Genomic DNA, 6,088 nt, shown 5'->3' on the forward strand with positions numbered 1-6,088 from the left:
TCATCACTTTTTTCTTCAATGTTCTCTCTTTTAAACATATATCAATGGTACTAGTTCATTCAACCTTGTTTGAATCAAAATTTGTTATTCTAGTTCACATATCATATTCCTCACTTAGTTAGCTAGGGTGTATTGTGAATTCAGTACATCAAATTACAACTCACTTTAAACTAGTGATTAGATAATTGAACTCAGGTCTATAATTTTCAGTTATCAGATTTCTGACTACTATCAACCTAGACTAAGTATTAATTTTGCCTTTGGAATTCGCAAAACATCATGTTCACATTCTTGTATATAAAAATATTATTTTGAAAATGTTGAAAAAAAATAAAATTCCCCATAAAGCTAAAAAAATAAACTTAAATCTAACCGAAACCTAAAAATAATAAAAATAATAATAAAATAAACTGAAATCCAAAAAAAAAAAACCTTCACATAGATGACTATCCACACCCCCCAACCTAAAATCTACATTGTCCTCAATGTAATGATAATGTAATGCAGAGAACATAAAAATAAAAGAAATGGTAGATAGTACCTACCATAAAAAACTCACCTGTTATGTGACACTAAAAAAAAAAATTGAATATGATACAAATCCTACACAAATGATCTGTCAGACCAGGAGCATCAATCTGAATATTCTGGCTCATGAAGAGGGAATGATTCCTTTCCCAAATAAAAGTTTTCCACATAAGGCTTCAATCTCTGACCATTAACCTCATACACATTATCATTACGTGGATTCTCAATTTTAACAGCCCCATGAGTATAAACATTATTCACAATGAAGGGGCATGTCCATCTTGATCTTAACTTTCCCGGAAAGAACTGGAAACTGGAATTATACAATAAGACCTTTTGTTGAGGTTCAAAATTCTTCCTAAGGATATTTTTGTCATGAAAGCTTTGGTCCTCCCTTTGTAGATTTTAGAATTTTCATAGGAATCTCTCATCAGCTCCTCTAATTCATTCAACTCTAATTTCCTTTGTCCACTTGCTTGATCCATATCAAAGTTTAATTTCTTTATTGCCCAGTAGGCTCTATGTTCCAATTCCAAAGGCAAGTGGCAAGCCTTCCCATACACTAATATGTATGGAGACATTCCAATCGGGGTCTTATAAGCAGTCCTATAAGCCCATAAAGCGTCGGATAGTCTAAGGGACCAATCCTTCCTATTTAGCCTTATAGTTTTCTCTAAAATATGTTTAATTTTCCGATTAGAAATCTTAGCTTGCCCACTCGTTTGTGGGTGGTATGGGGTGCTCACTTTATACTTGATGTCATATTTCTTCATCAAATGTCCTATTACAAAAGTGAGACCCGCCATCACTAATGATGGCCTTTGGAGTTCCAAATCTAGCAAAAATATTTTCCTTGAGGAATCGTATGACCACTTTGTTGTCATTGGTCCTACTTGAAACTGCCTCAATCCACTTTGAAACATAATCCACACCAACCAATATATAAAGAAATCCAAAAAAGAAGATGAAAATGGACCCATAAAATCAATACCCCAACAATCAAAAATCTCCAATGGTAAAATTGGGGATAAAGGCATCATGTTGCGCCGGGACACTCTTCCCAACCTGTGACATCTATCACAAGCAACACAGAAAGCATGAGTGTCTTTAAACATGGTGGGCCAGTAAAGACCACACTGCAGAATTTTTGCAGTGGTTTTCTTAGCAGAAAAATGGTCACCACATGCTTCCATGTGGCAAAAAGAAATAATACTCTGAACTTCATCCTCTGGGACACAACGTCTAAAAATTTGATCAGTCTCATATTTATATAAATGCGGGTCATCCAAGAAGAAGTTCGTAACCTCGGTTTCAAAACACTTCTTATCTTATGACTTTCAATGATATGTCATTTTTCCTGTTACAAGATAGTTTACTATATCTGTATACCAAGGCAATTTGGAGATCGCAAATAATTGTTCATCAGGAAAAGTGTCCTAGATATGCATCTCCTTGGTGGAATCATCTAACACCAATCTAGAAAGGTAATCGGCCACTACGTTTTCTACTCCTTTCTTATCTTTTATCTCTAAGTCAAATTCTTGGAGCAGGAGGATCCATCTCAAAAGTCTTGGCTTTGCATCCTTCTTAGATAACAAATATTTCAAAGCCAAGTGATCCGTGAAAATGACCACTTTGGATCCCAACAAATAGGACCTAAACTTATTCAAAGCAAAAACTACCACAAGTAACTCTTTTTCAGTTGTTGAGTAGTTCACTTGAGCCGAGTTTAGAGCTTTACTCGTATAGTGAATAACGTAGGGCCGTTTATCTTTCCTTTGACCCAAAACAGCCCCTATGGTATAATCACTTGTATCACACATTAGTTCAAAAGGAAGTGTCCAATCTAGTGGATGCATGATAGGTGTAGTGGGAAGGGATGATTTAATTTTATTAAAGGCACTTGCACACTCATCTGTCCACTTAAAGGGAATATCCTTTTGAAGAAGATTAGTCAAGGGTTTAGTAATGGCACTAAAGTCATTGATGAATCTTGTATAAAAACCAGCATGCCCTATAAGTGATCTAATATCTTTAACAGTTCGGGGGATAGGTAGATTAGCTATAATGTCGAGTTTTGAGTGATCTACCACGATTCCATTTTTGGAGATGACATGGCCCAAAACAATTCCCTTTTGAACCATGAAATGATATTTCTCCCAATTTAAGATAAGGTGTTTCTCTTCACACCTAGACAAGACAAGAGATAAATTGTTGAGGCATTCCTCAAAACTACTCCCAAATACAGAGAAGTCGTCCATAAAAACCTCAAGAAACTTTCCAACTATATTTGAAAAAATGCTTAACATACACTGTTGGAAAGTTGTTGGGGCATTACACAATCCAAATGGCATCCGTTTAAAAGTAAACGTGCCAAATGGATAAGTGAACGTGGTTTTCTCTTGGTCTTCTAGGGCTATTTGTATTTGGTTATATCCAGAATAGTCATCAAGAAAACTATAAAAGAAGTGACCTGCTACCCTCTCTAAAACTTGATCAATAAATGTAGAGAGAAATGGTCATCCTTTGTGACCTGGTTCAATTTTCTATAGTCGATACAAATACGCCAACCAGTGGTGACACGTGTTGGTATGAGTTCATTATTAGAATTCTGCACAATAGTTATTCCAGATTTCTTTGGGACTACTTGAGTTGGACTCACCCAAACACTATCGGATATTGGGTAGATGATTCTCACATCCAACAATTTGATTACCTCATTTTTTACAAATTTCATCATGTTTGGATTGAGACGCCTTTAAGGTTGTCTAATTGGTTTGGCGTCCTCATCGAGGTGGATCCGATGGGTGCATATAGAAGGGCTTATACCCTTGATGTCAGAAATGGTCCAGCCTAAGGCTCTTTTGTGGTCCCTTAGAACTTTCACTAATTTAATCTCTTCATCCTTGTCTAAAAATGAAGAGATTACCACAGGATAAGTTTTATTTTCACCTAAGTATACATACTTAAGCTCATTTGGTAGTGGTTTTAAATCAAGCTTTAAAATATTGGTTGGTGATGGCAGAGGTCGCAAGTCCTCAATAGATAGGATTTGAGTGCGTGGTCTCTATTGGTACATACCAATGTCCTGGGTGGTAGTGCTCTCATTATCATCAAAAATTTCAGCAAGCACTTTTTCTAAATCAGAATTTTTCAAGTCCCAAATTACTTGAATCAATTCGTCAGTCAGACTAGATTCCAATTCCTCTTCTTCTATCAAGCAGTCTATGAAATTCAGCTCATGGATTTCATTATTATCAATGAGCTACTTATATAGATTGAAAATATTTAGCTCTAGAGTCATGTTACCAAAAGACAAGTTCATCATTCCATTCCTGCAATTTATGATTGCATTTGAAGTTGTTAGGAATGGGCCGCCTAAAATGATGGGAACTTGAGCACTAGCATTTACACATGGTTCAGTGTCTAGTACAATAAAATTCATGGGGAAGTAGAATTTCTCTACTTGGACTAGCACGTCCTCTAAAATTTCCCTTGGTACCTTAATAGAGCGGTCAGCGAGTTGGAGTGTAATCGTGGTTGGTTTAAGCTCACCTAACCCCATTTGTTTGTAAACTGAATAAGGTACTAAGTTAACACTTGCACCCAAATCTAGCAAAGCATGCTCAATTTGAAAATTTTCAATAATGCAAGGAATAGTAGGACTTCCCGGGTCTTTGTATTTTGGTACAGCCCTTTGTTGAATGATAGCGCTCACTTTCTCAATAAGGAAGGTCTTTTTGTGCACATTTAATTTTCTCTTTACAGTGCACAAGTCCTTGAGATATTTAGCATATGATTGAATTTGTCTAATGGCATCAAGCAGAGGAATATTGACAGTAACCTTTTGGAGCACATCCAACACCTCTTGATATTTCATGGGGACAGTCGGATTCCGAAGTCTAGATGGGAATGGAACTGTAGGCTCATATGACTTAGTCTCTTTATCTTTTTGCTGTTGCGGCTCTTGAACCATAGCCGGTTCATCATTTTCTTGAGACAATGGCTCATCCTCTGGTATTTCTACCTGTTGCATTATCTTGTTATCGACCTCTTTTCCACTTCTCAAGGTAATATGGCCTTAGGTTGTTCATGACGTAGCTCACTTGGATTTAAGTCTTCAATGAAATGTGTATTTCTAGGGTTTGGCACAGGTTGAAAAGGAAGGGTGCCTTTTTCCCTAGCATTTAGTTGAGTCTCAATCCGAGCCACAACTGGTTTTAATTCTTGATTTGATTGGATTAGAGACTGATTCATTTAAGCCTAAGAGTTCATGAATGCGGTCAATGCATCTTCCACAGATAATCGCTTTGGTGGGGGCACATATAGTGCATTGTTAGGTGCCCCAAAGAAATTATTTTGTGGAGGCATTTGAGGTGCATTGGACGCATTAATTTGTGGTCTATTCCTTCAACTAAGATTAGGATGGTTATGCCAATTTAGATTATACGTGTTTCCCATTGGTTGCATAACTGACCTGTGGTAATTATTTTTAGTATTTGCTTGATCATGCTCATGCGTGATATTTTGTACAACTGAGATTATTGGACAATCCTTTGTGTCATAGTCTGTACCACCACAAATGCTATAAAAATTACCTAAGGAAGTGTTTGCTTTAACTATATCAACCTTTCTAATTTCCAAGGCTTCGACCTTTCTAGCCAATGCAGCGAATTTTGCATTAACGTCGTCTTCCTCTCTTAGGACATACATTCCCGCTTTCTCTATAGGAATGGGTCTAGTTTAGTCTGATTTAGCAGAGACATTCCATGTCTGCGTATTCTTTGCTAACATATTTATACAATCCCAAGCCTCATTATGATCTTTGTCAAGAAAGGTTCCACCACACATCATCTCTATGAACTGACGGGTATCCATGGTGAGCCTCTTTCGGAAAGCATCAATCACATGCCATGGTTCATAACCATGATGTGGACAAGTAATTAGAATGTCTTTGAAGCGCTCCCAAGCTTGAAAAAATAGTTCATTCCCCTTTTGTAAGAATGACATGATTTTTTGTTTTAGTGCATTTGTTTTGTGCTCGGGAAAGAATTTTTTTAAAAACTCTCTACTTAAGGCTTGCCATGAAGTGATGATATTAGGTCTTAGAGAGTTGAGTCATGCTTTGGCCCGATCCTTTAAAGAAAATGAGAATAACCTAAGCCTAAGTACATCCCCATTGCCATTATTTAATTGTAACGTTGCAATTACTTTCTCAAAGTCATTGAGGTGCAAGTAGTGGCTTTCAGAATCTAAGTCATGAAATTTAGGAATCAATTGAATCACACCTGGTTTAAAATCAATGTTCCCTGTGTAAGCAGGGAACACTATGCAAGATGGTAAAGTTGATCTCTCAGGGTGTAAATGTCCACGTAAAGTCCGTAGTTGGTTTAACACATTCCTATGAACTTCATTTTCATCCTCAAGAGGAGGATTATGTTGATTTTCTCTATTTTGATTTATAGTTGGATCTGGCAGATTTGGATTTAGATTATCAACTGGGTCTGCCGTGGAATCCAAGTGATGTTGAGTGCCTCTTTTAAGTGAATGATCAAAGCCT

At 36.8% G+C, this 6,088-nt stretch overlaps 1 non-coding gene across 1 annotated transcript; it reads left to right on the forward strand.

Annotated features, from left to right (window-relative positions):
• The first annotated feature begins 5,449 nt into the window (after positions 1–5,449).
• LOC131244806 (small nucleolar RNA R71) lies at positions 5,450–5,556 on the forward strand. Its single transcript, XR_009170580.1, has one exon. It is a non-coding gene; the product is annotated as a small nucleolar RNA R71 (small nucleolar RNA).
• Positions 5,557–6,088: the final 532 nt, after the last annotated feature.

This window comes from Magnolia sinica, chromosome 4 (assembly GCF_029962835.1).
Source record: "Magnolia sinica isolate HGM2019 chromosome 4, MsV1, whole genome shotgun sequence".
NCBI lineage: Eukaryota > Viridiplantae > Streptophyta > Magnoliopsida > Magnoliales > Magnoliaceae > Magnolia > Magnolia sinica.